General features: G+C 39.1%; 1 pseudogene; it reads right to left on the bottom strand.

The window, feature by feature from the left end:
- Window positions 1-6,742: 6,742 nt before the first annotated feature.
- Window positions 6,743-7,454, bottom strand: LOC142442422 (centromere protein Q pseudogene; annotated as a pseudogene).
- Window positions 7,455-9,536: the final 2,082 nt, after the last annotated feature.

The following is a 9,536-nucleotide window of genomic DNA, read 5'->3' as shown; positions in this document are numbered from 1 at the left end:
CATCCACATTTTTGTTTCCGTTTATGTTACTGAAACTGGTATTTGTGTACCTAATAACAACATTGTTATATATTTATAACCAACCCCAAACTAAGTTAATTAAATCCAACACTCTTACAAGAAGAACACATTTCAAATTCAATTCTATGCTTGTGATTTTGATATATTAATTCTGCACTTAAAATAGCACAAGCCAAAGAAGCAGATTAGAAGACAATGTAACAAGGGTTAAATAAATGAGAACTATAATTTAAAAGGAGAAAAAAAGAAAAGATGTTTGCAATAACTAATTCATTGGTTGTATAAAATGCTGTTTTGAAATATCTAGTGTTTTTTTAATCACCAAAGCTATAATTCTGACTATAGATCCTTATAATTGTTTTTGCCTTTTGCATTCTAATCATTGGAAATTATTAACTGAGTCATCTAATAAACTTGAATGTATCTTTTAATGTGAAAAGTCTATTTTTTTTCATTTGTATAAACTCATTAATTCTAGTTCTTTTGGGCTTACTTTGGACATCAGCTACTGGAATAAATTCTGATTCATAGCAACCCTATAGGGCAGATTGAGACCACTCCTTTGGGTTTCCAAGGCTGTGAATAATCTTTCTCACACAGAGTGGCTGATGTGTTCAAACTGATCTTTCCATTAGGGCACAATGCCACCAGGGCTCCTGAAATAGATGCAGGAGCCACCAATTCTCTATTCTGGAAAGTGCCTTGGCGTGTTTCATATCCTTGTACAAAATTGTGCATGTGTGTTTGCTTATGCAGGTTGAAAAGAAATAGAAAAAGGACAACTTGAAATTGATAGCTTTTCTTATGTGCCTTAAATTTTCATGAGAAAACCTCCATTCCTGAAAGTTCCTTTTGAACTAAAACAAAATAAAAGTAGTCACTGAAAGCCTGAGATATTTTGCAAAGTATAAACAATAACACTGAGTTTCCTGTGGGAAAATTGGAGTAAAGCAAAAGCTATATAAATTACAAACATAGACACCATTCTTAGAAGCATAAGACCATGATTAGAAGACCGGGATTTCAAGGAGAAGGATAGAAACACATTTTTTCCTTATGGTTAACCCCCTTGCTCAGCTTTTATTCTCAGTCACTTGGGCTACCCCGAAAGGCACCCCAGACGCCAGAGGTCCTGGGAAGCCGTCAGGGAAGCTCACAGCTGCAGCAGGAAAAAATCAGGAGGCATTTCATCTGACGTTTGTTGTCAAGGACTTTAGTTAGACATAATGAGTTAGTTTTCTTAAAGCTAAAATATAAAGAATTTGAATGGAACACACACACACACACACACACACACAAACACGCAGGCTGATTTTGATGTTTTAACAGCTGGTAGAGTCAGGAAACAATGAGAAGAAAATGGGTGATGATCAAAGATGTAATTCCTTTGAACATTTCCACAGTTTTCAAAGGCTATGAAAGACGTGCTTAGTCTCATTAGCTTGCCATAAAAAAAGGTCTAGTCAAAACAGTGGTTGAATAATGGTATAGAGGTCAGGTCAGAAGTTTTGGCAACAGTTTTGAGGATTACAAAGGATTAATCTTTACAGATTTTCTTAAAGATCATAGGACAATGACAGGGGCTGGATAAGAAGATGTCTTAGAAGACTGAAAACTGCACCGGGGATAAACATGTAAAGAAAATGTCACCGAGGAATTTATTTTCCATCACACACCATCTGCTCATGCATGGAGGGGAGCAAGGGCTGTTCGATGTTAAGGTGATCTCAGACACTGGGGCCTGATCTTCTCCCTCAGTTTTCTTTCAGCTCCTCAAGCTCAAAAACCATTGCAAAGCAGCACAATTTGAGTCCCTCTAGGTAAAGGAGGACAACAGAATTTGAGTCCCGCAGGGTAAAGGATGACAACATGGTTCTTTTGACATGAGGTAAATTGAAGAGTGCAGAATTCTTCATAGAAGGGTGAGAGAGATGGAAATTCTGCCCTCAGAAAAGTATAGACTTGGGATAGCTTGACATTTTGATATTTTTTGCTTACTAAAGGTTTCTATGATTATATGTATACACATAGATGTACATACATATATACAATGATTTTATATATATATAAATAAATATATAATCAGAGAAACCTTTAGTAAGCAGGGAGATAAATGACTCACTTAGCTTTGCCTTTCCAGTTGTAGGTCTCTTGCTTTGTGATGGTCAGACCAGGGTGCAGCTGACTTAGCCAGTTCCCTGCTTTAGCTGGCAAGGCTCACTTCCTGCAAGAAACTCCTGAGGAGAAGCCAGATAGACCTACCCTGATGGAGCCCTGGGTGCTGGAGCAGCCGTGTGGAGAACCCTGCCAGCGCTGAGATGATTACACAGCACTGATTTGGCTTTCCTCTGGCAGTTGGTGTCACTGCATGAATTTTGTGAGATGGAGGAAGACTTTGTAGTTTGGTGTCGGGCATATGGATTAATTTTGGACCTGTGGGCTTGGGAAGCACTGGAGGGGGTGCTTTCTTAATGTACACTTACCCTTTATATAAAACTCTGTTTTATACAAATGAGTTTCTGTGGATTTGTTTCCCTAGTTTACCCAGACTAACACATTATGGTACCAGGAGTTGGGTGCTGGGGAAACAAATCATAAGACAGAGAGTAGGTGTTTGTTTGACCTCTTCTTCATGGTAGCTTTTCTTCTTTGTTTAGCCAGAGGTTAGATAAAGCCACATTGTTTACTCAATTGTTTTATGGGAAAAATATGGGAAGTATGAAAATAGAAAGCTTGTAAGCCCACTTTCTTGTAGCCATTAAAATGTAATCTTTAGATGGGTGTAGGCCAGCCTGCAAAGAAAGCTTTGAAAAGACTTGTGCTACCCAGTGCTTGGGAGTACTCAGGAACCAATGACCTTCATCAGAAGCTGGAAAAATCTGGAACCATGAAGAAAACTCTTTGCTAGAACTGAACATTAAAGGGAGCCTGTAATCAGGCCGAAATGTTTGCCAAGTGACCACCTGGATCTACTTGTTGAGTGGAAGTTGGAGAAATGCAGCAATAAAGAGATGGGTTGAGTTTAGCCACTGACACCTGTGAACTTGGCTTACAGGAAAAAGAGGAGATGAGGAGAGCGGGTTGACTTGTCTAAAGTTCATGACTTAGCACAGGGGGGCTAGGTTTGTTGAGAATTTGTGAGAGCCCAGGGTCTAAAGGCAAGGAGACCAATGGGCACCCTGGGGGCGCTGAGTGGGGTAGCCCACATTGAGTTGACCAGAACCTGATCAGATGAAGAGATGTTTGAGCCTGTGAACTGGTGTATATTATTGCCGACTTTATGGATGGCCTGTCCTGATTTGACTTTGCTTATGGATGGATGTAGACTTCACAAGGTTCCAACGGGAATAGAAGATTCTTCATGTCGAAAAATATGATTGTCTCCTCAGAGTACTGGGTTGATGTAAGTGGGTAGTATAGGAATTGGATACCCAAAATTGGAGGATAAAGGCATGAAGTGGTTGGCTTACAAAGTTTCATAGGTGGGGGGAGGGGAATATATTCATAGGATTATCGGGTTAAGTTGTAGGTGTTACTTATCTGCAATTCTTAGGCTAAAGAATTGTGTACAGGTGCCAAGTTGGCAAGGGGTTGATTGAGATAGTTAAGGTTTACTCTGCCAACCTGGCTGATAAAACACATGTGAGATTAATTGAAGGGTGGAGGGATAAATGGCTGGGTGAGCCTCGCCTTTCTAGTTCTTGGGTCTCTTGCTTTGTCATGGTTGCATCAGAGTGCAGCTGCCTTAGCCAGTTCCCTGCTTTCGCTGGCAAGGTTCACTTCCTGCAAGACATCCCTGAGGAGAAGCCACACGGACCTACCCCGATGCAGCCCTGGGTGCTGGATCAGCTGTGTGGAGATCCCTGCCAGCACTGAGATGATTACATGCTCACTGATTTGCTTTCCTCCTGCAGTCGGCGTCATTGTGTGTGTTTTGTGAAATGGAGGAAGACTTTGTAGATTGGTGTCAGACATATGGTCTAATGTTGGATTTATGGGCTTGGGCAGCACTGGGTTGGGATGCTTTCTTAATGTACAATTACCCTTTATATAAAATTCTGTCTTATACATATGAGTTTCTGTGGGTTTATTTCCCTAGTTTACCTAGACTAACACAGTAAGCAAAAATAAAATCATTTTATTTGGAGATCAAGAAAGCTTGTATAGATATTGCCATTGCCATCTTCAAATCATTTTCTTTCTAAAATTTTTTTTTGCCTTTACACGGACCCATGTTATCTAAATTGAAAGAATAATGTGGTGCTGATGCTAGAGGGCCCCAAGTCTACCACATTTGGTCCATGCAGAAGTGCAGGGTAACATTTTAGAGATCAAGATTCTTTATAAGAAGTTTTTAAATACTTTAGTCTTTAAATATTGTCAACCCTCCACAAATAATAAATAAATAAACACTCAATACCAAAGAGAGTGTATTTGTAAACTTTGGCTACTTTCGTGAGGAAACTAGGGTTCAGAAATTGCAAGTTATTCGGCTAAGAGCTTATAAATACAAGAGAGTGAGTGAGGTTCAGAAAATTACTCATAGCGTCCAAGTCACACAAGCCAACATAATTGAGGTAGAATAGGAAGTAAGGAAAACACTTAAAATACATATTTCTGTTTCCATCAATTAGTCCTGATTCTGCATGAACCTGTCTAAACTTAGAAATATTTAATAAATTTTGGGCTTTTCTATGCCACTGATTTCTAATAAAATGAAGAAATCAATAAAGTGTCTACAAATTTAAATTTATTTAAAAAAGGATGGTAGGTGGAAAACATAAAATTCTAGCGCACCCAATGTTTTAGAGCATCACTTGATTTTCTCCCTTTAAAAATAATATGTACTTATAAAACAATTTTAGACTGTATAAACCAAACTTTGTGTCACTGAACTGATTTCTAAGTCATAGCAACAGAGTAGAAGCGCCCTTGTGGGTTTCTGAGACTATAAATCATCATGAGAGTAGAAATCCTCAGCTTTTCCCTGAAGAGCTGATGGTGGTTTCTAACTACTCACCTTGCAGTTAACAACCCACTAAGCCACCAGGGCTCTAAATTTCTCCAATGGAAAGAGCAACTGTGTCCGTTCTGGTAGACGAGAGAAGCAAATTCATAGACACTCATATGTTTATATAAATAACGATGTATAAATTACCAAGGGCACATGAGGGAGTGGGGAGCGGGGAGGGAGGGGAAAAAAAAGAGGACCTGATGCAAAGGGCTTAAGTGGAGAGCAAATGCTTTGAGAATGATTGGGGCGGGGAATGTATGTATGTGCTTTATACAATTGATGTATGTATATATATGGATTGTGATAAGAGTTGTATGAGTCCCTAATAAAATGTAAAAAAAGAAAAGGAAAAAAAAAAAGAAAGAGCTTTATGCACAAGAGCAGTTGCATATTGAGGAACCATCCCAGCTCAGTCCAGATCAAGTCCATAAGTCCAATATTAGCCCATATGTCTGATACTAATCTATAAAGTCCTCTTCAGACTCAAAATACATGCAATTACGTAGAATGCAGGAAGATCACAGGTCAGTGGGTGTGAAGCCTTGTGGATCCAGTGGGGTTGTAAGCATCTCAGTGCTGGCAGGGGTCTCCAATAGGCTCCTCCATTTCCCAGGGCACAGGGTCTATCAGCTTGGTGCCACGTGTCTGGTCAGTAGAGTGTCTCCTAGGGAGTCCTGCTTGTCTATAAAGAGTCTCCAAGGGAGTGAGTAGTGGGAGAAAGTGTCTCCCATTTCCAAGGAGGAAAATACAGGAATTCCCAGTATTCTAAGGAGAGGTCTCTTTGGCTATGATCCATTTGACAGACTAGACTCCACCCCTTAAGTCAATCCTATCAAGTCCCAAATTGACACAAAATTTGTGTAACTGCCACAACCACAGCTGATATTTGGTTACTCGTGGAATATTTTTCCAAAAAACATTCCCCGTCCACCCTACCCTGCCTACGACAACAACAAAACATTGTTTAAATTTAGTTTGAAGGAGCCACTATCAATCCTAAATGTGCCTAGTTTCCTTTTGCATAATTTTCTGAAATAACACCATGTTTTGATGTCAGTAAACATAAATACTCAACATCTATTCAGTAATCCAATCAAATAAAAAACATTGAAGACTCCTGTCAAATTTTAACTACTCTGCTCAAAGAATAAGGAGTTTTAAAAGAGAGTAAGGGCATTTGGGGACCTTAAGATCCAAAGGAATAAACACATAATGCTTATTGTCAACAAGTGGTAAACAAATAATGCAACTAAGTAATAATAATACCACCTAATACTTCTGTTCCTATGACTAAGCTTTGCAAACATTTGATCTATATTAACACAGAGCATCACATTTTATCTGTCTGACTAATAATGGGCTCCATTCAGGCACCATAACCCCTCAGACTATGACTGTTTTTATGGTTTCAGGCAAACAACTGCAGAGAAAACAATACAAACATGATATCCCATACTTGGTAGCTACTGAAAACTTTTTCCAGGACTACACTAGATGCATATGGTAGATTTGCATAGTCTGAGTTTAAAATATATTTAATTGTTAGGGGATACTAATTTCCACAGAAGCTTCAGCATCAGTAATATCATTTTAAGGTAACAATTTTATAAATTAATAAATATTAAAGTAACATAAAACTAGTTCATAAACATTCTTAGAAGTATACAGTTTGTTACAGGTTTCTTCTTTGAAAAGTAACATTTTTTTTCATCTGGGATGATTTTTGAAATCTTTTAGAAGAGAAATCTGATTTGGAATTAGCATAAAAATTTCGTTCTGAAGTACATAGGTCCATTGAGACTGTTCTGAGCAAGTTCTGGAAGACTATGATCCATTTGAATCCCCTGTTTTGCTTTCTCCTCTTCTTCTTCCGCCTCAGTTGTTAGAATTTGAATTTTGTTCTTTAGGTTCTGAATATTCTCAGTCCTTGGCTCTGTGGTGTCTACTATTTTATCTACTCCTTCCTGCAGCAACGCCAGGCCTCCTTCATCAGTTTTGTGCTGTACCTTTTCCAATTTTGGTAGGCTTGATACATTAGCTAACATCTTCAGATTTTAACTAGCACTCTTTTTCTCCCCATGAAGTTAAGATGGTATTGAATTTGCTCATTTTATTTGAGAGTGATGCTCAAAATTGTTATTATTAGTGATTCCATCACAGTTTGTAAATGTTCTGTTTCTCTTTGAAAGAGGTTGCCAGGGTTTTCTCTGGTTGTATATTATTTTTATCTGCCTTAGATTAGGGTGCTTTGTTTTTCCTGTCACTTTGGAAGACAGATGCTTTGGTTGTTGTTGTTTTTTTCACAGTAGGTTTTGACCTCTTTTTCTGGTAATTCCATTTCCTCCTCATCAATTGTTCTTTTTGGGTTGTTTTTAAACTGTTCAGACTTTCTCTGGGAGGGTTTTATTTTGCTAGACATCCTGATTTAAATGGGTCAATGACACTGGATTTTGAAAGTCCACACTTGGTGGATTAAGCGCTTTCACTGTTGAACACGAACTCCTGTCTCTTCCATCCTCAGGTTAACCCCCTGAAAATTTTAACATCTATTTGTATATTACATATTTTAACCAAAAAATAGTATTATGCTATACGTACTTTTTATACAAAATTTTACTCTTTTAAAATTCATGTCTTACTCCCAGATACATTTTTAGAAGCATAATTACTAAGTCAAAACTTTACAATTTTGTTTCTCTCATTTGTTGTCTCATTAGCAGAATATGAATGTGCCTTCTATCCCTCCTTGGGACCAATATTTGCTATGTAAAAACCTGTGAGTTGGACAATCTTACAGGCAAAAGAAGGCTTCTCATTTCTGTAGTTAAACTTTCTTGAGTTGTGTTTGAAGCTGAATCATACCATTTATCCTGTGTCATCATTAATATCATTGTGGTGGAATGATCAAGTGTTAGTAAAGCTTTTCCTTATTCCCAAAAGGTGTGTTACAAATTTGGGGAGACTTGTATATATTAAGGGTTTATTATTTCTCTTTTCCAAATGTAACCAATTTGACATTTTCAATGTCTTTATTTTCTTCAACGAAATTGTTGATTTCAATTTAGCCTTCAAGCCATAAGCATATCTTTATGGATACTATTTTGTATTTTTTCCATTCTACAGCCTTCTTTTTCCTTTACAATTCTGTTTTTTTTAAAACATTTTATTAGGGACTCATACAACTCTTATCACAATCCATACATACATCAATCGGGTAAAGCACATCTGTACATTCTTTGCCCTCATCATTTTCAAAGCATTTGCTCTCCACTTAAGCCATTTGCATTAGGGCCTCTTTTAATTTCCCCTCCCTCCCCATTTCCCCCTCCCTCATGAGCCCTTGATAATTTTTAAATTATTATTTTGTCATATCTTGCCCTGTCCAACGTCTCCCTTCACCCCCTTTTCTGTTGTCCATCCCCCAGGGAGAAGGTCACATGTAGATCCTTATAATCGGTTCCCTCTTTCTAACCCACTCTTCCTCTACCCTCCCAGTATCGCCACTCACACCCCTGGTCCTGAAGGTATCATCCACCCTGGATTCCCTGTGCCTCCACCTCCTATCTGGACCAGTGTACATCCTCTGCTCTATCCAGACTTGCAAGGTAGAATTCAGATCATGATAGTTGGAGGGTGGGGAGGGGGCATTTAGGAATGGGAGGAAAGCTGTATTCTTCATGGCACACTGACTGACTCATCTCCTCCCCTAGATCACTCTTCAGTGGGATCTCCAGTGGCCAACACATGGGCTTTGGGTCTCCACTCTGCACTTCCCCCTTCATTCACTATGGTAAGATTTTTTTTTTCTGATGATGCCTTATCCCTGATCCCTTCGACACCTCGTGATCGCACAGACTGGTGTGCTTCTTCCATGTGGCTTTGTTGCTTCTGAGCTAGATGGCCGCTTGTTCACCTTCAAGCCTTTAAGAATCCAGACATTATCTCTTTTGACAGCTGGGCACCATCAGCTTTCTTCACCACATTTGCTTGTTCACCCTCTTTGGCTTCAGCGGTTGTGTCAGGAGGGTGAGCATCATAGAATGCCAATTTAATAGAAGAAAGTATTCATGCATTGAGGGAGTACTTGGGTAGAGGCTCAATGTCCTTCCACCACCTTAATACTAAACCTATTAATATAGGCACATAGATCTATTTCCCCACCCTCATCTATATTTGCATATGTACATGTCTTTGTCTAGACCTCTATAAATGCCCTTTGCCTGCCAGCTCTTTCCTCTGTTTCCCTTGACTTTCTTCCTGTCCCACTATCATGCTCTGTCCCCACCTAGGTTTCAGCTATACCTCTTCATTACATTACCCTTGATCATTCCCTACCAGGCCTGCCACACCCACCTCAACACCAATTTGGATCACTTATTATTCCCTGGTCCCTGGGTTTGTTAGCACCAAATCCTTACCTGCCACCTCCCCCTATCCCATGTCCCCCCGGAACTGTCGGTCCCATTGTTTTTCCTCTAGATAGTTCATCCAGCCTATCTTA

The sequence above is a fragment of the Tenrec ecaudatus genome, chromosome 3 (assembly GCF_050624435.1).
Source record: "Tenrec ecaudatus isolate mTenEca1 chromosome 3, mTenEca1.hap1, whole genome shotgun sequence".
In the NCBI taxonomy this organism is placed as follows: domain Eukaryota; kingdom Metazoa; phylum Chordata; class Mammalia; order Afrosoricida; family Tenrecidae; genus Tenrec; species Tenrec ecaudatus.
Note: the sequence above shows the minus strand (reverse complement) of the source record. Positions and strands in the feature narration are given on the sequence as shown.